The sequence below is a fragment of the Chrysemys picta genome, chromosome 16, assembly GCF_011386835.1.
Source record: "Chrysemys picta bellii isolate R12L10 chromosome 16, ASM1138683v2, whole genome shotgun sequence".
Taxonomy (NCBI): Eukaryota; Metazoa; Chordata; order Testudines; family Emydidae; genus Chrysemys; species Chrysemys picta.
The window spans coordinates 28,402,592-28,429,815 of NC_088806.1; the positions used below are offsets into that span (position 1 = coordinate 28,402,592).

The 27,224-nt window shown below is 46.8% G+C and overlaps 1 protein-coding gene and 1 long non-coding RNA gene across 2 annotated transcripts in view; one reads left to right on the top strand and one right to left on the bottom strand.

The window, feature by feature from the left end:
- The window catches only part of DRD2 (dopamine receptor D2), a 71,727-nt gene that overhangs the window by 32,391 nt on the left and 12,112 nt on the right, over window positions 1-27,224 (bottom strand). The gene's annotated exons all lie outside the window — the stretch shown is intronic.
- LOC135975924 (uncharacterized) overlaps window positions 6,516-27,224 on the top strand; it is a 31,797-nt gene continuing 11,088 nt past the window's right edge. The window contains exon 1 of the long non-coding RNA XR_010593126.1: window positions 6,516-6,780. This is a non-coding gene — a long non-coding RNA (uncharacterized LOC135975924). The remainder of the gene's footprint in view (window positions 6,781-27,224) is intronic.

A 27,224-nucleotide genomic window follows, 5' to 3' on the forward strand; every position in this document is an offset into this window, starting at 1 on the left:
ATATGGTGATGGATCTAGGTTGGAAAACATCAGGGGACTTTTTCAAAGAGCAGCAAGCAAACTAGTTTGGATAAAAGAAGAACTGGCCTGTACTGCTGTTGCCCAAAATTCCAGGTAATCGCATCATAAACCTTTCTTGAGGTCTAAAAAGTTTAGCACGTGACTTCTTAATTTTCATGAAACTCTGCACTTCCTAGTGTTAGCACCATGATGGAGGACACAAATATTTTAAGCATAACCCATATAAAATCTGATCATAGCTTGCAAATCTTGGGAATCTCATGAGATTCCCTTCACAGACTAATTTCCACCCTAAAGGTGTTTGGATAACTGTCAATAAGACCCAGACCTCAAGAGGGAGGCTGATTACATGACTGGCTTAGGTGTCAGGAGGTCTAGGTTTGATTTCTGGCTCCAGACTGATGTCCTGTGGATTTATGAGGTATAAGTCACTTAATTTCTCTTTGCCCGAGTTTCCCATGTGTAAAAACCATGATAAAAGTATTTCCTTTCTCTCTTCCTTGTTCTGTCTGCCCTATTTCAACTGTAAACTCTTTGAGTGGGGAGTGCTTTCTCTTACTGTGTGTGTGCACAGCTTGGACAAATGGGAGCTTGGGAAAATCACTTCACCTCTCTCTGCTTCTGTTTCCTCTGCACCTCTTGTTTATTTAAAGTGTAAGCTCTTGAAGGTAGGGTCTGTCTCAGAGTACCTATTTGATCAGCATTTGTCACAATGGGGTCCTGATGTTGGCTGGGGTCTCTCAGCACTAACGTAATAAAATAATAATAATAATAATAATTAATAATAATAAATAACACTTCTCCTAACCAGACCTTTGCCTCTCACCCATCCCAAGTAACAATTTTATACTAAGGACCTAGACATTATGATTATAAAAATTCTTCCTAGGAATGTAAAACCCAAATCTTCCACCTCAAGTGCCGGTGCAATTTGGAACAGCTCTTTGATTCACACAAATAGTAGTAAAAAGAGCATGTCAAATCGTTGAAGAAAACTCATTCATCAGTATTTTCATGAATAAACGTGCTAAGTTCAGTGGTCTGGTTTGTGCGGTCACATTATTCACTATGAGTATTCAGACAAATGCTAGGTATTCATGGAAATGTTCCTGAGGGCTTGGCTATGCATGAAAGATTTTCTGGAATAAGGCAGGATGTGAATTTAAAGCAGAACGGCTATTCCGGAATAATTCCATCTGTGCACACTCTTATTCCAGAATAGCTATTCTGGAATAACCCATAGTCGGAAAATTATCTGTCTATACTCTTCAGCAACTATTCAGGAATGACAAATGCATTTAGAGAAAATCAGGATTGGTGTATGCATAAATGCATCAATCAACAAAAGGGACAAACTGGTAATGAATACTGCAGAGTACTAACAGTATCCCTGAATTAACTGGGATTACTAACATGTAAATGCTTGTGGGTCTTTGATTTTATGGCAATGTATGTTATAGCAAACACTGAAACGGATGGATAATTGTTCAACTAGCTATGATCCTAAATGCCTGGTGTAAAAAGGGTTAATTAAAGCAAAGAAGCTGATTTTGAATCTGCGTTCCAGCCTGGAAGTCTGCTTCAGAGACGAGTCACTCTATTACAGCTGATTCAGGCTTGCATCACCGCTAATATTCCATATCAGTGAACTCTCCATACACAGTTCAGAGCAGATGTGCCCGTGACCTGCTTCATCTGCTGCTTGGGGCTTTGGGTTTAATTTTTCAGTAGGAAAATAAGTAAATAAACAATAATAATAATTAATAAAAATAACCCTGAAATGGCTCGTGCTCATAATGACAGTTGACAAGAACAGCTTAGATTAGCGGGGTCAGGGCTGAACTGTGCATGACTCTGAGATCCTGCCTGGGTCAGGCTGCAGTGGGCAGGGAAAGGTAGCGGGGCCAGGACAGGGGCATCATATCCAGCTTCTTCACCTAACCACAGTAGATATATGGGCCACATTTGGAGTTTCCCTTGAAGCTGGGGCCATCGCATCAACAGGACCGCTGTTCCTTAGTCTCCAACTCGTTTCATGAGGGATCAAGTCCACATGGAAAAAAACCCTCCTGTGGTCCTTCATGCAGAAAGTTCAGGTCTACCCCTTGTTCTTACAGGGTCTTGTTAATTGCAGAATGAGTGCCTAGGTTTTCCAAACTTTCCTCTGATACTTTGGAATAAGGATTCTTCACGCTCCTACTGGACTTTGCTGGGCACAGGCTCTTAAGGAAGAGAAGATGGTTTGGAGTTTGCACATCCCAGGGGCCCATTGCTGCAGATAAATAAAAAATTCTGTGTTTTCTACAAAACGCTACTCCAAATCAACCCCCTTCTACAGTCCTGCCTTGATCTGTTTGGATAGAGAGCTGGGTTCATACTCCAGGCCTGTATATCTCACCCCTGTATCATAAGAACATAAGACCGGCCATACAGGGTCGGACCAATGGTCCATCTTGCCCAGTAGCCTGTCTTCTGACAGTGGTGGGTGCCAGATTCTTCAGAGGGAATGAACAGAACCGGGCGGTAAGTGAGCGATCCACTCCCTGTAGTCCAGTCCTAGCTTCTGGCAGGCTGAATCGCTGGCATTCAGATGCATATGTAACGCCGAGAGATCCCGGTCGTCGACAGGCGGGATCAAACCAGGGACTTCTGGAGCTTAGTGCATGAGCCTCTACCGCATGAGCTAAAAGCCAACTGGCCCTTAGCTAAGGCCGTAGAGCATACTCATTTAACTCTCTCTACGTGGTCTCGGTGCCACTAGATGGGACAGAACACCACACCCAGGAGGTGTGTGGGTTACACACACATATGTGAGGTTTAATAATCTTGCTAAAAGACACAACCTATCACACAGGGCCTGATACTGAGAGGCTGCCTTGGGGAGTCTCATCTGGGGTAACACTTTGGGTATGTCTGCACCGCAGTCAGACACCGACAGCTGGCCTGGGCTCGGGCTGCGGGGCTGTTGATTTGTGATGGAGACGTTCCGGCTCCAACTGCAGCCCAAGCTCTGGGAACCTTCCACCTTGCAACGTCCTGAGCCCAGATATCTATACTGCAATTAAACAGCCCCCCAGCCCTAGCCCCAGAAGCCTGAGTCAGCTGGCCTGGGCCAGCCGCGCGTGTCCGTTTGCAGTGTAGACAGACCCTCTGAGAGCAGAAGCCTGTGTTTGGGGAGTCGGTTTGTATGCTGTCCCTTGGCACGCAGGAGAGATTGATTTTTGTGAGTGTCGGGCTATTCTCTGCAGGCTGAAAGATGTAGCTTTGCTGATTGAAGATCTCCCGTCGCAGGGCCAGGCCTGGCACAGAGAGAACCTGTGAAGTCTGGCGCCAGCTGGATGTATTTACACCCCAAGGTCCCGTCCCACTGGGATTGCAGAGTACAGAGAAGTGAGAAGCTAATGCAGCTCCCGTTTCCTTATCCCCTTTGAGTGACTGCCGCAGAGCAACGCAGCCATTTTTATATGAGCACAGCGATACTCTGCTGCTCTTAGCTGAGCGTCCCAAGCCCCAGAGCTCTGGGGAACGGAAAGAAGACATTACATGGGTCTCCCCTTACTGACTTCTGCCCTGGCGTCTTTCCTAGAAAGCTGGAAACGCTTCTGCCCCTCTGATTTGCCAGCTCTCAGGTGACTAGCCAGCCTCTGGCCTTCTTTGAATCTAGTTTGTTGTTGTGGACTTCCCCTTTCTCTTTCTTCTCCTAAGGATGACAGGTAACTCTTCTGTTTTCTTCTGTTTAGTTCACTTATTCCCTTCATTTAATAGACATGCCTGAACTTACCCAGTTCATCATTGCAAACATGAAACCGTCCAGGGCATTTCTTTCCAACCTGGGGCTCTCCCTCTGGCCTGTTGTTTTTCCTCAACTCGTCCCAGCTGCGTCTCCTCCCCCGGGTGCCTTTCAATTTATTATTACTATAATACGCACGGCAGTGATCAGAGCTCCAGTGTGCTCGGCACTGTACAAACAAGTCAACTAAAGATAATCCCTGCCCTGAAGAACTCACAATCTAGAATTATGACAAATTGGACCAGACGGACACCAGACAACCAGGGTCGGAGGACAACGTCACCCGGAAGAGTGACAGATTTGCAACATTAGTAATCTTGGGGCCAGATGCTCAGGTGGCGTAAATCAGCCTGACTGACACCTCCTCATCTATTATTGGGAGTGGACTACATCCGCCCTGTTCGAATTGGCCCTGTCAACACTGGTTCTCCGCTTGTGAGGTAATTCCCTTCTCTTCGTGTGTCAGTACATAACGCCTGCATCTGTCATTTTCACTCCATGCATCTGAAGAAGTGGGTTTTTTACCCACGAAAGCTTATGCCCAAATAAATCTGTTAGTCTTTATGGTGCCACCGGACTCCTTGTTGTTTAAATCAGCATAGTTTCTCTGAAGCTGTAATCGACTGATTTACCCCAGCCAAGTTTTCACTCCTCAGTGCACTAGCAGTCTCCTTTGACAGCACCCCATGGCTATAGGCTGATTGGGTTTTATCTATAGCAAGACTTACTTATGAGACTGCAGTGACAGCAGAGGCACTAAGGAGTTGTTAAAACTCTGCAAACAACCCTAGAAGGAAACAAAATGTTGTGACAGTTGCAATAGAATCGCTAAATGGTTTCCTCAGCAACCAGGTGCCAACTGTTGTGCAATAATTAAACCTCTGCAAACAGCTGTGCTGCAAACCTTCCAGCTCTCGCCACCCTCACTACTTCTAGCTTTTACTAAGGCAGGTAATTTTTTTAATAAGGCAAAAACATTCAGCCTGTTCTTTCCTACCTACAACAGCTAAAGGCCGCTGCATTGTTTCCCTCTGAATGGTGGCATGGAAGCATTGATGGTCAGAAAGCAGAGTTGTGTGCAACACTGGTCGATTGTGTGTGTGTGTGTGTGTGTGTGTGTGTGTGTGTGTGTGTGTGTGTGTGTGTGAAAGAGACAGTGAGATGTTCCTGATGATTTCCTGGGTGTTTGCAGATTTGATCTAGGCTAAAATGGGAGGATTTGTTCAATCAGCAAATGCAACATTTCACTCTGGAAATCCTGATAAAATGAAGAATTCTCCCGATTTTTACCCAGGATGAAGTGTCATTGGTTTTGCACCAATGCTGTCTTGGTCACCGTTGCCTGAATTGGCTGTACTGTACCTATAAGTGCTTGCAGTGCTGGTAGATTTCAGTGCCCTCACAGCCAGCAGGGGGCATGCCTGAACTCCTCCTTCAACAAACCGCAGAGAAAAATAACAAAGGAATGCTGTATTGAATTTTAATATAAGCAATAATAGCTGCCCTGAGCTTATCAGAAGTGATAATGCCAGATGCTCTACAGAAGCAGCAAGCAGAATATTCTGGTTATAAGAATGTGTTTCTGGCTTGCAGCAGAGGCAGGTAAATGCTAGAGTCAGCCCCAGGAGGGATGGCCTTGTTTCCCATCAGTGTCTAAGTTAAACCTATTTCCTCTGTGAGTGGAAAGGAACTAGCCTCGCATCTTTCAAGGGCAGTCACGGCACATGTGGCATGGGGCACAACCCAAGGGCATTTAACTCTGTAGTTTGCGTAGATTGCTGCTTAATGTGTTGTGAAGCCTGCCTGCTGACTAGGACTTTAACGACCGAGTGAGGGATGAAGAGGGCTCTCCCTCACAGGCTGCGATCTGGGAGCAGGGCACTTGCTGAACACGTGACTTTGTGCTAACCAGACACATTATGATACCGTTCTGCCCTGGTGCATTGTAGTGAAGTTGGTCACTGAGGTCAGTTACATCCTGGCTGGCCTTGCCCTGGTGTCAGCAAGGCAAATGGGCTACTTCAAACATTGCAAAGTAAGGGAGAGGGAGTATTGTCTAGTAGGTACAGCAAAGGGGCTGGGAGCTAGAACTCTGGGGGTCTGCTCCCAGCTCTGAGACTGACTCATTGTGTAACACTGGGCAAGGGACTCGATCTCCTGTGTCTCACTTTCCCTAGTTATACAATGGGGGTAACAGTGTTGATCTCTCGCTCAGTGGTACTGCATGGCTGAATCCATTTGTGTCGAGCATCTGAAAGTGCTGAGGTGACTTTTGGGTGTTTGACAAGAGATCTGTTGGGTTTAAAGGCGCAGATCTACAGATCTACAACTGAATGTTAAGCCGTCACCCCCTCCAGAAATTGGTCGGGTACAAGAGAATCTCATGAATTAAAGGTGAGGTTTTTCAAAAGTGATTATTTTGGGTGCCTCGATTTTTGGGTGCCCAACTTGAGACGTCTTAATGGTGCCTGATTTGCAGTGCTCACCACTTCCTATGGGGTCTCAAGTTGGACACCCCAAATCACGAGTCACTTGAAAATCTTGGGTATATTGGCAAATCCCTATAGAACAGACCTATAACAAGGTGGCCTGCTCCTTTAAGGGCCGGGTAGCCTGGGGCTAGACAGGTCTGCTGGGGTGGGGTGGTCAGGTATTTTCTATAAAGGGCTGAGACAGAAGGACTGCAGGAGGGAGATGAGTTGCTATAGTAGAAGATGGAAGGGAAGGCTGGGCTGGAGATGGTCCGGTCCCTATATCTTAGTACTCAGCACTGAGAGTGGCAAGAGGGAAAGCCAACGTGGGCAGAGAAGCTGCTTTCGTGAGCCTTTATGGAGGCTTGGGCCTGATATTGAATCCAAACTGGGAAGGTTGAGAGACCCCACCTCCGTCAGGGGAATCTGAGACAGTGGCTAGACTGAAGCCAGCCTGGCTAGGCAGTGCTGCAACAAGGCCTCTTTGCTTCCCTTAAGGTAAGACAAAGCCAAACCTGATTTATTAAACAAAGTAAGTGATCAAAATAGCAAAACATTTGCAAATATCAAGCTCACCTGTGAACAATGGGGTATTTTGTGTTTCTCTGAGCTTTTTGTGTGCTTTGCTCATTCAGAGAACAATTTGTATGATAAACCTTGTAAATTTGTTGCATATGGGTCCTTAATAGCTGATAATTCAAAAGGTGCTTGTCTGACAGTCCTATCAATGCAGCTTGATAGCTCTACAAATGTCTTCTTGAAAACTGTCAAAGTGTCACAAATTAATTAAATGTTAGCTTAAGTGACTCAGTGTGAAGAAGAGAAAAATCAGTGCTAAATGCAGTAATAGCACTTTTTCTATTCTCCTGTTGCCCTTTGATAATGCAAAACTACCTTAAGAGAAGGCAGAAACTTGTGTGAAATGCATTTAAAAAAAAAAAGAAGCCCTTAACAAAATTCCCTAAATCTGTAAAACAAGTCACTGACAATGACATGCTGTTTGCATGCGTCCTCTCACTGCAGGCCTTCCATTGACTTTAATGGGTTTTGGAACAGGGTCAGGAAGGCTACACACCCATTTGCAAACATAATGTAGCCATTGACATTAAGGGCTAGTTTGTCATTTTTGGCACAACCCTGAGCAATCCTGATGCAGCAGAATGCACTAAGAGCAGCCCTGGGGAGGCGTAACTCAGAGGCACAATTCCCTGCTTGCTCAACCGGGAGTAACAATTTGCTGCTGGTACGTGGATGTCACCTGCCTGGGCCCAGTCACTTTGGTGTGAATGTGGGGGGTGGAGCCAAAGTTCCACCCGTTCTCTGCCTGCCCCTGCCATTTCCAGGGGACAGATTGGACAGTGTCTGCTTCCTACTATAGGCCTGGACCCAAGGTTTAAGTATATTGTACAGGGGCTCTACTCTCCATATCTCCTTTGCTTGGGCGTGTATCTAGCGAGACATAGTGTAGCCCAGTGGTTCTCAAACTGTGGGTTGTGATCCTCTTTTAATGGGGTCACCAGGGCTGGCGTTAGAGTTGCTGGGGCTGAAGCCAAAGTCTGAGCCCTGCTGCCCAGGGCAGAAACCGAAGCCTGAGGGCTTCAGCCCTGTGCGGCAGCGCTCAGGCTTTGGTTTCAGCCCTGGGTGCAAGGCTCAGGTTACTCCCCACTGCCCGCCCAGGGCTGCAGTCCTTGAGCTTTGGGTTCGGCCTCCTCCCAAGGCAGTTGGGCTCGGGCTTCAGTCCTTCTTCCCAGGGTCGTGTAGTAATTTGTGTTGTCAAAAGGGAGTTGCGGTGCAATGAACCGCGGGTTCTAGCCCCATGACTTCCTAAAGCGCTAAAAGATTCTAATTTGCGAATATCCTATAGGGTGTAATTTGTGTCTGTCTTATGCCTTTTTGCTTTGAAAGAGTAGATCTTATGAAAAGTTACCCATGTGCCAGTTTATTTTCATTTTCCTTCCTGGCCTGTTATGGAAGGTGGGAAAGAGAGCAGATCAGCACTTGATTGCACATTGCTTCCCGTGGTGTGATGGCCATGTTACCTTGAACTTGACCTTTCTTTTAATTTCAGAAAGGAAGCATGAGAATGTGCTCTTGACTCCCAAAAAGGGAGGGAGATTTGCATCCTTATTACTTTGCAAAGAGAAAATATTTCTCAGTGTCTCCCAGATAATCACACTGCTTTACAGTAAAGCACGACAGTTCATAAAACGGCCAGAGACAAGGAAGGGTTTGGCTAACCAGCCAACCGAGTCACCACCTGTTTTACCTACAAGAACCCTCACAATACAGCTGAGGAATGAGAGGAACCAAACTTGTTTTAGTCTAAACTATCAATTTATTCTCATCTCACCTGTCTGCAGGTGGGAATTGAGGGCACTTTGATAAATGGGCTGAAAGATTCTCTCTTGCTTTTCAGTGTGACTTCTGTAAGTGCCTCGGTGCCGTTTGCAAAAATTGTGTTTTTACAGCAATAAAAAAAAAAGCTCTTTATTTCAGGATTCCCTGGAGCATCATAGCTGGGGATCTATTTATTTAGCAGTGTAGAGTGATGTCCATCGCCCTGGAGGCTTTACATGCATTAAAACAACAAAATATTGAATAGCTGCTCATTAACTGAGCACTGTCCATCCTGTGCCCTGGATGAGGCAGGGGTCTTGTGGAAAAAATAGTAGGTGATCATGTAACTAAAGACTTGTATCATAATGCACACACGAGGGATAACGTAAGGTTGCATGGGCAACCTTAATACTGGCATTTCCAACCTTCTGAGTGCTTGATTTGTAAACTTAATAATGTCCTTCACATAGTTTGAGAGTCTATATTTCTGTAGACGCTATACCTGAATCGACATTGGAGGAATTCTTCCCCCAAACCTGAGGAAGAGCTCTGTGTGGCTCAAAAGCTTGTCTCTCTCCTCAACAGAAGTGGGTCCAATAAAAGATATTACTTTGTCTCTCTAATCAGGGGATTCTGACAGCATAATGTTAAGCACAGGAGTGATGACATATCTGTTTTGAATCACGGACAAAAATTGCTATAGGGAACATTTTTATTGCTGATAAATAGTGCTTCAACAGGACAAAGAAGCACTTTGACAAATGCACCAAGAGGTTTTCTAAGTGCCTGCATTTCCTTTCTGAAAGCAGGTGAAATGACAGTAACTGCAGAACAAACTAAGTGCAATTGGCTAGCCAGAGCACTTTGCTACAGGAATTGTTACAAGGGGGGGAAAACAACCACCCAATTACAGCTCAGACCCTCTTTGTGCCTGGCAGCTCATCATTAACTTTGTGCCTGGGTTTGAATGGTATTGCTGACATCAGAGGCCTCAAAAAAATAAGATAGTTTAGTGGTTAAAGCAATGGACTGAGACTCAGGATTGGGGGGTGGCCAAAATTTTCTGTTAAAACATTTTTCATGGAAAACTAAGTTTGTGTAACATTTTTTTAGTAGAAAGTGTCTATTTACTTTGAAATTTTTGATTATTTTTCCCCCATCAGAAAACTGAAAACCTCACATTTTCCTCTTAAAACAGATTTGCCACCCCTCCCCCCCATTTTTTTGCCCCTATATTTTTTGCTTTCTTGGTGTCTGAAAAGCAGAAAGTTTTCAGATTTTTCATTTTTCAAAGCCTGGGCAATATTCTCACAGTATTAATTGAGGCCTCTATGTCAGGGCTGGCCAACCTGTGCCTGAGAAGGAGCCAGAATTTGCCAATGTACATTGCCAAAGAGCCACAGGATTATGTCAGCAGCCCCCATCAGCTTCCTCCCACCCCACCTGCCAGCTGCCCCAATGGTCCGTGCCTCCCCTCCCTCCCTGTGCCTCATGCGCCATGCAGGAGGCTCTGGAGGATGAGGAGAAGAGCAAGGGCGCGGCAGACTCAGGGAAGGGGCAGGGCCTTGGGGGAAGGGGTGAAGTGGAGGCAGGGCCTGTGGCAGAGGAAGGGGTTGAACAATGAGCATTGGAAAGTTGGTGCCTGTACCTCCAGCCCTGGAGTCGGTGCCTATGGAAGGAGCCACATATTAACTTTGGAAGAGCCGCATGCGGCTCCGGTAGGGTGACTAGACAGCAAGTGTGAAAAATCAGGACGGGTGTGGGGGGTAATAGGAGCCTATATAAGAAAAAGACCCAAAAATCGGGACTGTCCCTATAAAATCGGGACATCTGGTCACCCTAGGCTCCGGAGCCACAGGTTAGCTACCCCTGCTCTGTGCTACCATCCTACTGTTGTGGAAAAATATACCAACGCAGTGATTTTGGATCAAAGACTCAAGCCTGAGGCCTGTTTATTGATACATACCAATGCGTTGGGGGGTAGCAGTTTGGAAACTGCGCACCCCCGAATACACAGCACACTGAAGCCTTTATAGTTTAAAACTGCAAACAAATTACGCACAGTTCAAGTAATAATAGCCATATTAGGAATTGAATTTCACACATTTGAGTAATTACAACCTTATTAGGAATAAGAGAGTTAGGGTCTTGTGCAACCTTGCCTAGGATGGGTGCAATTTGAGTTAAGAGCTTTTTGGTGGTTTCCAACGATGTTACAACTTTGCCTTTTGTGGGGTGCTTATTACACAAATATTCCTAATAGGATACAGTTACACAAGGGGATAGTCATGCAGTTGGAGTAGGGGAGGCATGGTTCCTCATTTTAGATAATTGCATTATACTTGTAGGTTACATTTATTGCTTCACACAAGTGGTTATTATATTTCAACAGCAGTACACACACATATTGCAAACTATTCTTGATGCTGGGGCCTTTTACTGCCTCTTCTTTAGACCCCCCTGTCTGTGTCCTAACCTTCGCTTACCACAGTCAGAGAGCACTGCACTTAGCATGGTTCAGGCTTGGGCCTACCAGCCACTGGGCAGGCCTTGGTCCGAAAGGATTAAAATGATAGGGTCAGCGTAATTTCCCCCCACACTACAAATCCTCATCCTCATGCCGTACACTGGGGCAACTGCCACAGACTTCTGCTGACCCAGTTCCCACACCTTTGCTATATTCAATGGAGTCAGCCAACGTTTGACTATTGCTTCGAAAGCACTTGACATAACTCAGCAATGTTCTGTCCATGCTACTGGAAAACCGAGTGGATAAGGCACATCTTCAGGATAGTGGGGCTTCAGCAGGGAGTAGTCGCATGAGCGTGACACCTTAAGTCAGGTAATGTTGCGAACGAAGTTTCTTGAGCATGCCCTGGTCTCTACGGTTGTGCTCAGTTGTGTAGACTGAAGCAGCAGCCATAAAGATCTGAGGGACCTAGTTCAGAGTGACTGCATGTGTAACGTCGACAGACCCCGGTCGCTGGCGGGCAGGATTGCAGCAGGGAACCTCTGGAGCTTAGTACATGAGCCTCTATTGCATGAGCTGAAAGCCAAATGGCTCTTCGCCAAGGCTGTAGAGCAGACTCATAATCTCTCTCTAAGTGGTCTTGGTGCCACTAGATGGGACAGAACACCACACCCAGGAGGTGTGTGGGTTACACATAGTTGGTGGTTGCAGAGGTATAAAGAGATTCACCATTACACACACACACACACACACACACTCCCTCTCCCTTTCCCTCTCCAGTTCAGCGTGCTTGTTAGAAGAACTAGCATTGCACACCAGGGTCTATAGCAGGGGTCGGCAACGTTCGGCACGCGGCTTGCCAGGGTAAGCACCCTGGCGGGCCGGGCCAGTTTTATTTACCTGCTGACTGAGCAGGTTCGGCCGATCGCGGCCCCCACTGGCCGCGATTTGCCGTCCCGGGCCAATGCGGGCGGCGAGAAGCCGTGGCCAGCACATCGCTCACCCACGCTGCTTCTCGCCGCCCCCATTGGCTCGGGATGGCGAAACGCGGCCAGTGGGGGCCGCGATCAGCCAAACCTGCCGCGTCAGCAGGTAAATAAAACTGGCCCGGCCCGCCAGGGTGCTTACCCTGGCGAGCCGCGTGCCGAACGTTGCCGACCCCTAGTCTATAGCAAGAGGCACAGCAGTGGGGTTTTATGTTAAGGCAGCTCTCAATGTTTATCAGAAACTGTTGGTTACATTTGAATCCCCCCTTGGAGTTTTGGGCTACATCTTTTGTACTTTCTTAATTAAACACCAAACAATTGGAGAGGCCAGTTCCTACAATCCTGCTGTACTCAGCAGCTCCCCATAACCTCCTTGTAAATATTTAAGCAGCATTTTGATTACTGGGAAAGGCACAAGCTTAGCGGTTTAGCACTGGAATGTGTAAATTGCCCAGCCATTTGCTGCATGAACATTTAGCAGAGCAGACCATGGTATTGCATGCATAATTCCAAACTGGTAGTGGCAGACACACAGCACCATAGATGTGCTGAATGTCTGAGCACAGAACAGTCTCTAGTGGTGCTGCATCTGAGGATGACTGAAGATTTGGCAGGCTTTTTTTAATGCAGAAGACAACTCAGAACTGTAATGTGTAGGAGTTGGTTGGTAGCCCTTTAAATAGTTTGGAAGCTCTGGAGAGGGCCGCCTTGTTTTCACTTGCTGTAGCCACCAGTCCCCTGCCAGAGCAGCAGTGAATGCACCCATGTAAGAGGACTTGTATATGTTAGTAAATGCGGTGGAAACTCTCTGTTTCTGTGGTTTCTGTATATTCCTAATGTTGAGTAGAGAGCATTCAATGCCCCACCTTCAGCATCTCTGCAAATGTAGGACCTTCATCTCTGCTGGGCCTGCCTTTGCTAGTCTGCTAACTGATAAGCCATCTGCGTTCTTCACTTCTTAATGACCAAATCCCTCTTCCCAGTTAAAAAAACTGGATCTGTTTGCAGTGCCAGTATTACTACTCTAATTAAATTTGTGGCAAACAAGCCCTGCTGTCTCACTGGTAAATGTATATTGTTCACAGTGAAACATTCCATCTTCCGGGCAAGGTGCTAGCAAAAGTCTGAGTCATGATACATTCATTAGGCAGATATCTGGAGCTTTCCCAGCCACACAGAGGGCTGACCCCTGATATCTCACTGGGCAACATGTAGCATGAAATCCAGCCAAAGGCCCTAGTAAGTATGCACACCTGTATCTTACTCTTATCCGAATAAGGTCTTGGATCTGCTCTGTGACTTGTCTTTAGTCTAGTAGGGGGCATTGCTGTTCTTGTCCACAAGCTCCTGGTTTTGTGGTTGCTTATCCTTTTTTCTTTCCCATTTTGCCTTTCAAAATGACAAACTTTTAAGACTGCCCACTTTCAGGCTTTTCCTCCTGTTGCAAATTTTAAAGAAAATCACCGGCTAAATCCCTAGATGGAACTCCGAACAGACTGAGGGGTGGGCAGAGGGATGTGCATTGGAGTGGACCAAACCCAAAGACGTTCACATAAATCATTGGGCAGTTCCACAAAACTCTCAAGGCCAGTTGCCATTTTGCCAATAGGCAGCACATGAGGGAGGTACACCTGCTGGAATTCCACCCTTTCCCATAGAGTAAGACAGCAGCTGCGTGGGATGCAAGGGGGCTAATGCTAGATACAGATGTTACTGACTCAAGGCTGCTCTCGGAGTTCAGTGTGATGATTCTAGTTGATTACTCACGGCTTACTCAGCCGTGGGTCCAGCCACTGACACATCTGTTTGCTGGGAACATTCAGCCGACAGGCTGTCTCAGTGACTTGGCTCCACGGAGTCCTACCCAAACATAAGCCATAGCGGAGGCTGCAGTTGCATTCTCAGAACAGCCCTGCCTCCCTTTCCTAAGATACTTCTCACGTGCAGCATTAGCCAGCTGCCATGTTTCCTCTGATTGCTGACACCCAGATGCACCCACATTGTTAATGACAGCAAGCCTCCCAGGACTCTTAGGGGAAGCTATTTAAAGATGGATTTACCTTGAAGGCATTTCTGCCTTGCAGAAGTAAATTCCTAAGCAATACTTGCACACCGCAATACCGCCCTGAATCACGCCGCCGGTCACCTCTGAAAATGCAGACTGGTGCATTAGCTGGGAGAGACAGACTATTTTGGGGGCATTTGGAGAGGAAGGTCCCCCACTTCTCCTCCTCCAGCAGCATTGTAAGAAACGTGATGTAAAGGGAGAATAGACTCTGGGGCAGCATACGGGCTCTGACCTCCCAACCCACAGGCGCCTAGCAGGGCCAAGAAGATGAGTGACAGACAGACATGTTTATTGCTTGAATATTTCATGCTGTGAATTCCTGAAGCGCAGCATTAGCCTGAGAGGAGGGAAGCCACCAGATTCTCTCCTCCCATCTGTTTTCCTAGAGTGAGAATAAGGGCATTGTTTACAGGCATTGATGAGGGAGAGCAGACGAGGTCAACAGGGGAAGGAATGAAGGGGAGAAAGGACCCAGTCTTGAGTCAGGATCGGGTACAGCGCCCCCATGAGGATATCAGGGGTGCCACCAACTGTAAGAACAAGGGCTTGGGGGGCCGGTTCCTCAACGTAGCTCCATATACTTCAATGCACAAGTTGAGGGGCTGGCCCTCTGAGTCTAGGATAAATGTCAATGCACCAGCGCTGCTGTCGCAGATGCAGAGATCCCACCCCCATCTGACTCAGCATTTGATATTTCAGCATTGGCAGGTAAAACACTAGCCAGGCATAGCCCTAGTTCCATAGTGACCTTAAATAACCCAGTGGCTAACCAAGCACTGGGTAGCTGTGGGAGTAAAGAGCACAAAATCCAGGAGCTGTTTTGTTTAAGTGCAGGGAGCATGTAAACTTTAAACAGCTCTAAGCACTGACTGCCTCTCTAAAAGAAGTTGCTTTCCCAGACCCTTTTAACTACTTAAATCTATTTATTATTCATGTCTTTGTTTGGTATACTGCCTGCATCTATCTAATCTATCCTATTGTTCCCATCACCACGGTATTTGGGCCCTTTGTCAGTCACAGGTACAAGAACAAGACATTTTAATGTCCAGGATCTCTGGCCCCTGGTTCAGTAGTATTGCTGTGCCTTGAGTCTAATTGAATATTCTTGCTAGAAAGTGTGTGCATGTTCCCCAGGTATGTTCTATAAAGCACCAAGCACTTACACCTGTAAGTGCTCCGAACTGCTATTAGCACTGTCGTTTGGGTTTGGAACATTTTCCCCCGCTCCCCGCCTCATGGGCCTTTGTGTCACTCCCTTTAATGATTCTTCTTGCTGGTGCCACAATATTTTCTACTCACAGCAGTTTATTTCTTGATAATTGCACTGTTCAGCGCTCGCTGTGTTAATTCGGTAACATGAATCATATCTTCACGATGGCAGTCTAGGGAGAGGTTAGGGCACAGAAAACCAGAGTGTGAGTAGAAACAGAACAACGCTAATCTGCTCTCTGAAATCTCCATGAGGGAGAGGATGGAAGGATCTGCATTTAATTCCTGGCTCTGCCACAAACTCCCTGTGAGTCTGAAAGAATCAGAGTTCAAGGCTATAGGGAAACACCAGATCATCTAGTGCAGTGGCTCTCAACTTTTCCAGGCTACTGTACCCCTTTCAGGAGTCTGATTTGTCTTGTGTACCCCCTCACTTAAAAACTACTTGCCTACAAAATCAGACATAAAAATACAAAAGTGTCACACAGCACGCTATTACTGAAAAATTGCTTATGTTCTAATTTTTACCATATAATTTATTTTATAATTGTATGGTAAAAATTAGAACATAAACTATTGTACTTACATTTCAGCGTATACACAGAGCAGTATAAACAAGTCATGGTGTGTATGAAATTTCAGTTTGTACTGACTTTGCTAGTGTGTGTTCTGTAGCCTGTTGTAAAACAAGGCAAATATCTAGATGAGTTGATGCACTCCTGGAAGACCTCTGGGTATCCCTGGTTGAGAACCACTTGTCTAGTGTGACCTCGCATATCACAGGTCACCAACACCACCCCGCACCTACATACTAACCCCAGCCTTGGGCAAGTTACTTGATTCCGCCTGTAGAATAGGGGTATCAATAATTCCTTTCTCCTAACCAGGCCCTAGATTTCCACTTGAGTTTTATTGACATTTTTTGTGTGGGAGGGAATAAGTGGTGGGTTTTTCTTTTTTGCAGGGTGGGGGAATCAGTAGGGTCTCTCTTCCCAAATCAATTGCCCACCTCCACTGGGAACAATGGGATAAAGTACATGGAGGAAACAACTCCCAGCACGACTATAGCATTACCTGGTTAGCCACAAATAGAACACGGGGTGCTGCTGTGCTTTCATCAGTCATGTCGGGCTGTTGAAAACCAGTAAAAGAACTGGACTAGGCCATTCATTAAGGTTGGGACTTCAAAGGAGCCATTGAAATTCAATGGGATTTGGTATCTAACGCCTGTAGGCCTTTGAACAGGCCACCCCTTATATGGGAGGTACCAGGCTTTGTATAAGAAATAAAGGAAGGTATTCAGTGGTACTTTCCTATAAATGTAGAAATTTGGCCTTTACCACTAGAACCTCATGCTATTGCAATTTGTGAATAGATTGTCAGCAAATAAGAAGCTCTTTTTTTATGACTGATCTGCTGACCATGCTGCTGAACCTTTCTGTGGGCTTTGGTTTCCGGTAGCTGGTGGAAATCTGAGGGTTGTTTGGTTTTTGTTTTTTTTTGGTCAGAAAATGTCCATTTGTCAAAACCAAAACTGTTTGCCATAAAGACAGTTCAAGAAAACTCTCAATTCAAATGTTTATTTGAAAGTTTTGAAGTTGTTGAAACATCCATTTTTGATGTTTTCTAAACAAAATATTTTTTTCTTCTTGGAACAACTTTTGTTTCAAAATGTTAGTTAGTTTACACGAAAGGTATAAACAAATAGATCAACAATAAAATGAAATATTTTGAAATAATTGAAACAAAACATTTTGATTGACCTCATTTTTTTTTCCTTCCCCCCCAGAATATTGAGATTTTCACTTTTCATTCAATTTTGGGGAAGGAAAAATTTTCAGATCTCAAGAACTCATGCAGAATGGGGAGATAAGACCCAGTGGCTGGAAGTTGAATTGAGATGAAGTTAGTCTGGAAATAAGATGTACATTTTTAACAGTGAGGATAATTATTGGAACGATTTACCAGGGGTTATGGTGGATTCTCCATCACTGGCAACTTAAAAATCAAGACTGGATTTTTTTTCTAAAAGATCTGCTCTAGTTCGAACAGGAATTCATTTGGGGCAGGTCCCTGGCCTGTGTTATGTAGGAGTCAGACTAGAATGCTCACAACAGTTCCTTCTGGCCTTGGAATCTATGAATCTAAGACAACCATTCTCCCCCTGCCCCCATGTAATTTCCAGGACTTCCAAGCTGACATCTTCTCCCAACCCAGAAATCACTTAAACATGTATTTTAAACCCCTCCTCCATTGAGGAAACCTGAGAAGTGCATGGAAAGTCCTTGCAGACTCGGAACAGCAGCTGTGGCTGTGTGAGTCACTCTTTCCCCTTCAGAGAGGGGTGACTTTTCTATGAGCCCACACCTGGGTGATCCATGAAATCCGCAATTTTGGGTGTTAATCAATATAGCTTCCACCAGCAATTTTCCCTTTCAAATGAACAGCATGTCACTCTCACAACCCACCTGCCTTTCAGAAAGAGACAGAGATTTGGCTCCTGCCTGACAGCTGAAGGAGAGACACCTATTCATTTTCTCTGGAAGAATATGTGGGGATAGGGGTGCTTCACTCTTTCAGCATTACACAGGGGGGATTAAGAACCTTCTTTAGCTGCAGCTATCCCAAATCCAGTTGGCTGTAGGCATGTGGCTACGTTGTGGACAGACTTGCGCCTCCCGGCCTGGGTAGACAGACTTGCGCTAGCAGGGCTAAGGCTAGCATGCTACAAATAGCAATGTGGATGGCTCAAGTCCACCTCCCCTCCCTAGGCTGGAGAGCTTGAGCTGCAATGCCAGCAGTTAAGGGGTTAAGGAGAATCAATGAGCCCAGTTAGCCCCACCTCACTCTACCTGCAGCCAATGTTAGGCCTGGAGGGGGAATAAAAGGAGTCAGCCTGGTTCACTTCAGTTCAGGGCTGATTGGCCAGGAAGAACGGAGAGCTGTCTCTGCCTGAAAGGAGCTTTGCTTGCTGAGTTAAGGAGAGACTGACCTGCTAACCAAAGCAGCCACTGGGGAGGAGCAGACAGACACCAGGGAGTGAGGGATGTTCGTAAATTGAGCTGGAAGAAAAGGGCATGGACACCCCAGGGGAAGGCTGGTGGGCAGCCCAGTATTGAATTGGGTTTGCTTCCTGTTTTAGAACACGTTGGGTCTAAGGCCCTCCAACCACCTTCCTTCCCCCCCCCCCCAAAGAGAATGGGACTGAAGGGGCAATTAGCCAATGAGACAGAGACTTCTTCCCCACAGGGAGATGCAGGATTGCAGCAGTGCACCTGCAAGGTCCACAAGGGAATACAGCTTCAGACATTAAACTTCATGCTTCAGGGTTTAAAACAATCTCTAATCTTTAGAGACCAGGATGAGGCCTAATGGGTGTGTGTGCAGATTGTCCCACAGCTGCTACAGCTTCCTCTGAAACATCTGGTGCTGGTCACTGCCCAAGACGGGATACTGGTCTAGTGAACTTTGGTTCTGCTCCAGTCTGGTAATTCCGAAGGGCTTATGTCCAATGTTATCCAAAGATCCTGTTGTTCCTTAACACTATAGTACATTGCCCATGCACTGGATTCCACATGACCAGAGCTGAGCCATTAATTTATTGAATGAATTCAACCTCCTTTTTTGTTTGACTTCTCCTTGAGCTATTTAAAGAGTTCTGGAATTTATTAATTTGAGTTTTTCCACTGAATAATTTCTGCCAAAAAATTTTTTTTATCTGTACTCGTCTTGCTGAATTTTTTTTAAATTCAAATGAGACATTCCTGCCACCCCCCCAGTCGCCCTTTGTAATCACTGGCTGTGGAACTGATTGAAATTTTAAAGAATGATGTCCTCAAAACAGCTGGGGGTGAGAATGGGAGGAAAAAAAATTAAAGATTTTCTTTAATTCCCCTTCTCCCACATTTTTCTATTAGATCTTGTCTGTAGGTTGTTCATTTTAAATATTTGATACCCAACATTTTGAGCCATATTGCTTAATTTTGATTGGATACATAGTATTGCTTCTGTTCTCTGATTGGATAAGTATATCTTTTAGACTCAAGCTTCCATCTATGTTTGTCCAGCAGACAGCACAGTATGTCCTGACCGTGACTGGCTCTGCTAGGTTCTGTTGTAATAAAAAAAATGAATCTTCAGATTTATAAGTTCAAATATTTGCCTCTCACTTGTAACATCTGTTGTTGATTTAAAATCTGATCATTCTGTGAACATTCCTGCCAATAAGCTCATTTTCTAAAACTATTTGCCAAAGCAGCCAATGCAAGGGGGACGTGAAGCAAGTTAATGTTGTTTGTTTGTGTGAATACGTGTGAAAATGTTTTGGAAGGTTTTTGCCCAGAACCCCACATGACTAATGTTTGCTGGGAAGCCTCTTTTAATAAATCCTTTCTGGCCTGATGTATGGAGTGTCAATCAACCTGGGATTTATGTGTCTGCTTTTTAGGCTGGCTGCTAGCTCCTTGCATTTGAAACTAAAAGTAAACATTACATGACCCAGTGCTTTGTCTCTCAAGATGAGTGAGTAAAAATGTTGACAGAGAGTAGGTAGGGTGCTGTGCAATTCCCCCCTCACCTCATGCAGATCTGCCAATGCTCTTCAACCCTGATTTCTAATGTTTTTTGATAATCATTGTTCCCACTTAGCTCCGCCACTGCATCTTCATGCTGACTTGCAATGCCCTCATCCTGGTCTACACATGTCTAACCATAGAAATGTAGGGCTGGAAGGGACTTCAAGAGGTCATCTAATCAATCCGTCCATGCGGAGGCAGCACTGAGTGAGTAAACCTGTTATGTAAATAGACATATGTCGTTTTTCACCAGCTACGATCTGGCTCATTTGTCCTACACAGTTCTCGGCCTCTACAGTCCTGCGTTCTTGATTTGTAGCTCTCCATTAAAATTACCTGCAATGATCTGACCTGCCACGGGCCCCAGTTCAGGAACGTATCCTTATTCTGGAAGAAGTGCTTACCCAGGTGCTTCACTCGAACTCTTGCTGAGCCCCCGCAAGGGAATCCCTGGCCATAGTGCATCATGGGAGATGTGGAGTGGATGACAGCAGAGACGAAGGCAGCTGAACTGCAGTTCTCATGAGGCATCCTGGCAGTAGTTTCTTAACTGACATTTTGGAAGTTTTCAACCACAAGATGAAAACATTTTGGTTTTGGGGGCAGTTCAGGTTTTTGATGGAAAAACTGACATTTTCTGCAGAAGGAGGATGCTCTTGCAGAAATATTTAGTTTGGTCAGAAACCCAATTTTCCCTCAAAGCTGTTTGGTTATCCTAGCGCACCAATGTCTTGACAGTACTTCTGGGCCCGGGCCTGGCCCTGCTTGGAGTGTGCACTGTCTGTCTAAGGAACTTATCTGGCCCCCTCACAGTCATTCAAGTATTTATCCTCAGAACACCCCTCGGTGGTAGGGGAGGGCTATTCCCCCATTCTACAGCTCACAGAGACTTGCCCATGTCGAACAGGAAGATGGGGTGAAGCACGGATTTGTGCCAAACTCTAGGCTAGTGCTCTAACCACTGGGCCACTCTTCCTCTCTGTTCACTTTATTCATCTCATGGAGGGGACCAGCCTAACCTAACCCACTGTGCATCCCTCTCATCCTGCTGTGATACAAGAGAAGGCCGTCTCCAATAGAATTACTGATACCAGGCCTGTCTTTCCTCCCACTGAAGTCATCAATGGTGTTTTGATCTGGCCCTTAGCACGGGAAGCAGAAATCTAGATCTATTTGGATCTCAGTCAGGCATTCAATAGACTGCTGCTTCCAGAGCAACTGGGTGAAGCATGCCAGGGCACAGACTACAAGAGGGAGCAGAGAGTAACCATTAACACGGTGCAGTGTTCTATGGCGTATCATAGCTCTTGCTATTGGGACCCATATTATTTAGTGTTGCCATTAGCAATCCAAGCCCGGTGTAAATTCAACAGGGATCCATTTCCTGGCGACATCCAAACTGCAAAGGCTGGGGAATGAAAATGCACATGCAAGGCAGTGCGAAAGTACGGTGCAATTAACTCACACTCCCTTCCATTCTGCACCCTGGGAGAGATCTTCTCCATCTGAATCTACAGCAGGGAGGCAGCCTGTGAAGCAGTGAGGCATCCCGTAGCTGAGTTACTGCGAGATGCAATGTGACAGGACGTGCCATGTTAGATCACATAATTCCACAGAGCATGGCCCCTGTGTGACTCATCAAGGCTGCAACAAAACCCTCATTAAGAAAGTGAATGGAATAGGTGGAGAGCTTCCCACCCCTACCCCCTGACCTCCCCGCACCCACAATATTCCTGGGTCAGTGGCAATCCACTGACTATTCCCCTGACTTACTTCACAGCTGTGTTCTGAGGGCCATTGGTTATGAAGGCACATCCAGTTGATAGCAGGGGAGGAAAAGCATCTGGGGGCTAATCCAGCCAGTGTTTTAGAATGGGATTTTCCAAGAAGACCCAGGGAATTAGGCACCCAACTCTCACTGACTTCCAAGGTGACTTGGGCACCTCATTGTTTTAGGCTCTTTGAAAATGCCAGCCTTGAACTCCCTATTCCATATACTGGGAGTGTAAAATTGGACACTTGTTCCTTAGAATCCACCAGCTCCTGCTGCTCATTCCCCATTCGGGGTCATTTCCCTTTGTTGGTGACATGATAGTTCTCTCCAGCGCAACCACTCCCCATCACCCGCTGCTTGCTAGGGTAGCACAAATAAATACAGCAGAAGAGCCCTGCTAGAAACTGCTGGTTTTCTACGGGTTTTTCCAAGTGGTTGCAAACACCCCTCCTCTCCTCCCAAGCTAAGATGGAGGGAGAGCTCTGCAGTGTCTGTGCTATCTTGTGGCTGTCCCATTCAGTGCTTCCGTCTCCCCGATGACTGCGTCAACTCTCAGTCTAGCTCATTAGGATCCGGAAGTCCAATTACAGTACCTGTGCAGACCGTAACCTAACAACCGAGTCCGTTTCCAGGATTCCAGCCTATTGCCTAAGGCCCCTGGGCAGCACAGAGCAAACTGCTTCAGGATGATACTTCCATGGGGAAAGTAGACGCTTGTGAATCTGAAAACTACCTGTCCTTTTGGAGCAAAGGCTTTTTGTAACCTGATGCATCACAGTGACCCTTCCTCATCTGCACGAGATCGCACAGGCAGACCTTTTAAATCTGGCCTAGAAATTAACAGAGGCAACATATTTTCTATAGCTCCAATAAATCCCATTTGCACTAATCACTAAGGGCAAAATCCTGCTCTCCGTGATGCTGGGGGAAATGATGGAAATTGGACCTGCCTGAACGTGAGAACAGGATTTATCCCTAAAGGTCTGTCACAAACCCTGAAACTCAAACGGAAGCAATGCTGAGGCTGAAAAGCCAGCGTAGTACTCTGTTCTTTACTCTGTTTTACCTAAAACAGAGCGGAGACCTGAAATGGAGCTGCCTTGTACTACATGCTATAGGTCCAATCCTTACTACAAGCAAAACGCCCAGTGAGCATTGTTCCACGTACTGTGTGCTGAGTAATGACAGGAACGGACTCCACGCTCAAAACTTAAACTGGCTTTTGATGAAGAGAACGATTTGTACAGTGCAGCAACTGCAGCTCCCCTTGAAGCAATGCGCATGCAGACTGATGCCTGGTGCCTCCATCATTATCTGGCTCTCCATGGAACAGGCCCTACAGTATATAGAAACCATTCCGTAAACCAGACAAAAGCCTTGAGCCAGACCAACAATCAGACTCCATCCGTGCATCCGTTCAGACAACGAGTGACTCAAACCATTGTCAAAAGCTCAGAATCAAACCACAGTCAATACACTGCCCTTCCATGGGGTATTTCTCCTTTTCCTTTTTATTTCCTTGCATCCTGGCACTTCCAACTTTCAGTGGGTACTAGAAGCTGAACTACTGGATGTTCTTGCTGTATTTTTCTCCTGGCGCTCTTACTAGGAAGCCTGCTCTTGTGAGATTTCCAGAGCCTTTCCAGACACTGGCGATTTGGAGAAGAATCTGACATGCTCGTTCTCTATTTTGGGCCATCAGCTAATTTTTCCCTTAAAGATGATTGGACGCTTTATGAAGAACTTTAGGAAACATCCTCTTTAGAGACAGCTTTGCTCTGCCTTGTTTCCATTAGTTTTCTAGATTTCTTGACTCCTGGGATTTGGTTTAATTTCGGGGACCTATGTGTGGAAACAGGTAATCTGATTGGCTACTTATTGCTCACAGATCCCTCTGACATCCCAGTTACTATGGGGATAAATGTAAATAACTGGTTATCCTTTATGGATGGTTATCCTTTATGGATGATTAGGGTGAAATTGGCTCAGGTTCTGACCTTTTGGGACTTATTTCAGCATGTAGCTGATGTTTGCACCAGAGGTACCAGTATGTGCCAGAAAGGGAAACGGTGGATCTCATTTGCAGGTCTGGCACATCTCTCGCCTGGATAAAGGGTCAGTGCAAACATTGTGGCTGGAACACAGCCTGCCAGGCTGGAAGGCTAAGGGTTAACTCTTTTATGGAAATGATGCCTTCCTCCTCCCTGCTAGTGGGTGATAGGTCAGAAAACACGGACAAATTCTCTGCAGGTGTAAATGTGCAGAAATCCATTGACGTGAAGGGAGCTGCACCCATTCACACCACTATTTGGCCCAGACAATAGAAGTACACCAATCATTTGCAATCAGGACAGGTGAAATCCAGCTGTTGACAATTAACTATCAGTTGCTGAAGGCCATGTTTTCTAAATCACAGACTAAGGCCAGGTCTACACTACAGACCTAGACTGGTAGAATTATATTGCTCAGAGGTGTGAAAAATCCACACCCCTGAACGACGTAGTTATATCAACCTCGCCCCCTGTGTAGACAGTGCTATGTCAGTGGGAGAGCTTCTCCCATCAATATAGCTACCACCTTCTGGGGAGGTGGATGAACTATGCTGACGGGGAATAGCTCCTTGAACATTGCCTTTTTTGGCCCTCCATCCAGGCGGATTTTTCAAATAAGAGTCAATGTCCAGGACTTTTGCAGAGCAGATGCTGCAGCTCTGAAAGAGCCCCAATTGGTCTGCTTCCTGATTGGTCCATTTCCCTGCGGCTGCCGGATCCTGCCAGCCCTGGCAAGGGGGGCCCTCAGGGAGGTGCTGATTGGCTGGTGCTGGTTCCTGGGCCCAACCACCCTGCCACTATGACAAGGATCAACACTGCCCCCTGCCTGCAGTGAGTAGCCCTGCTGCAGGTACGCCCCCCATCTGTAACCTCCCTCATACCTCCTCTGGCAGTGACCTCTTTTGGGGAACCTGTAATATGGTAACCCTACTGTCAGCGCAGGAGCGTGTTCACTTAAGTGCTACAGCGGCAGAGGTGTGCTGATGCAGTGTTGTAAGTCTAGACCTGCTCTGTAGAAAGAGTGGAATAGCAACGGGGGTGGTGGGAAGTAGTAAGGGATTTCTAGTTATGCTTTGTAAGCTAGACTAGTGGATGTATTTGGTTTCACCTAACCTGGGAACTGAACCTGAAGGAAAAGGTCTGTTAAAGGAAACGGGGGGGCGGATTTACTCAAACCAAATAACTTAGGCTCTTGGAAACCATGTCTCCTGTAACTCGTTCATCTGGGATCAGCTACTGTGGGTTTTGTGATGTGCATGAAAAAGAAGGGGGTTGGGAGAGAAGTGAACCAAATAGGATTTTCTGAGCATGTGAGAAGTCTTGGATTCAGTTTGCCTTTGGGTTCCACTCTTCTTTGAGCTGAGCCCTATGGCACGAGAGAGAGCAGGCAGCTTTGAAAATAGAAACTCCTGCTGGTCGGAGAGAAAAATGTTGAGAGGAGGAGAAGGAGTGGCTTGCAGTGAGGCCTGTTGTAGCCCTGTCATTCAGGGTGCTGAGATCCAGAGGCTGTCTCCCACTAGAGAGAAATGGCCAGTGAGGCAGGAGCATGTGACAGAGCAATGACAGGCAATCATCCTCACTAGGGTTACCATACGTCCGGATTTTCCCGGACATGTCCGGCTTTTGGGGGCTCAAATCCCCGTCCGGGGGGAAATCCCCAAAAGCCGGGCATGTCCGGGAAAATCGGGAGGCTCGGCCGGGGCCTCTTTGTGCGGGGCCGGGGGCATGGTGCCGGGCCGGGAGCCGGGCCGGGCGCGCGGTGCCGGGCCGGGGGCCAGGCCGGGCCAGGGTCGCAGTGCTGGGCCGGTCCCGCGGGGCTGGGGGCGCGGGGCCGGTTGGGGCCCGCGGGCTCGGGGAGCCGGGCCGGGGTTGGGGAGCCGGGCTCGGGGAGCCGGGCCGGGCTCGGGGAGCCGGGCGGGGAGCCGGGCCGGGCCCGCGGGGCTGGGAGCCGGGAGCCGGGGGTGGTCGGCCGGGGCCGCGCCTCCTCCCCCCCCCACACACCCCCCTTACCTGCTTCAGGCTTCCCGCGAATTAAATGTTCGCGGGAAGCAGGGGAGGGGGCGGAGACTTTGGGAGGGGGCGGAGTTGGGGCGGGGGCGGGCCCCCCGGGAGTGTCCTCCATTAGGAGGCACAAAATATGGTAACCCTAATCCTCACACCATAATCTGTTGCCATTACTACAGCTATAAACTGCGAACCTGGGCTCCACATCCCCTCACAAGATCTCTGTGGAAGCATCTTGTATCTAGTGGCACGAGTCCAATACACTCAGGCCCCAGCTCTCTGTGCTGTGTGACTCTCGGATGCTTGCATTTCTTTTCTTCTGAACTTCTTAAGGACTGAACACAAACTCCACACCCTCTGCTCTTTCCTTTTGTGTTCTTCCTTATCTGCTAGTCCCAGCAAAGTTGCTGGCCGTTTGTCCGTCCCAAACTTTTCCTATCCCAAACTATCTGAGATCTCAGTCACACTAACTGCTTCTTTTCTCTTGTCTTGATTTGCTTTCTGCTTCATGGGATTAAGCAGCAACTAGAGGAGATGGGGGTTTGGGCAAGTTCTCCTGGAAAAGGGGAATTACAGAGAAATGCTTCTGCCTACATGGAGAGAGCAGGGTGACCTCAAATACGGACAGAATTTAGGCCTGTAGGAATCCAGGCCCTGGCAGCGATGATTGTGCAGGGCAGCAGGTAGCCCCAAAACTACAGGCTGGTAGGAACTCCCCATTTTGAGAACTGTGGCAGACACCCCAGCAATGCGGTTAGCTCCCTGTTTCCTTGAAATATCTGTTGCTTCTCACCCTACTGCAAATCACTTAACACTAGCAATCCCGACAAAGCCCTGAGACATGGGAAAGGTTATTCCAGCCGTATGTGTTCAAATAAAGTTCAACGTGTCAATGCCTTGCGAAGCAGATCAGCTTCAAAGCACAGGAGTTCTGCCGCAGCGCTGAAGAGCCATTAGAAGTAATGGCTGGGTCATGGGTCTTGCTACTGTAGCGACAGACTCAGCTAACTGTATTGGGATGAAATTGACCCTGTGCAGAGGGGCAAAAAACAATTGGTTTAAGTCAGATTTAAATGCTGCCAGGGCCTTGTGCTGATCCTCTCCACAGAGGTGAATTTCACCCCAGGTGAATAAACACTGTCCCTGTTGGACTTCTAAGGTTTTTTTGTTTTAAAGTTTAAAAAAAAAGAAGCTCTATGCAGATTTTCTGGAATCCAAATGCAAAGCAGTAAGAAATGTCGGTCAATTAGTTATTAGGGTTGACATTGCAGTGACTCCTAGCCTGGGACCTCATTGTGCCAGGTGCTATGTAAAAGCATAAAAGACAGCCCCTGCTCCCAAGAGCTTACAGGCTAAATCAGAGGTGCCCAACCTAGGGCCCACAGGTCATACACGGCCCACCAGAGCATTTCATAGGGCCCGCAGCCTGCTTCAACACAATAGACTAATGGCTGATTCATTAGTGCGTT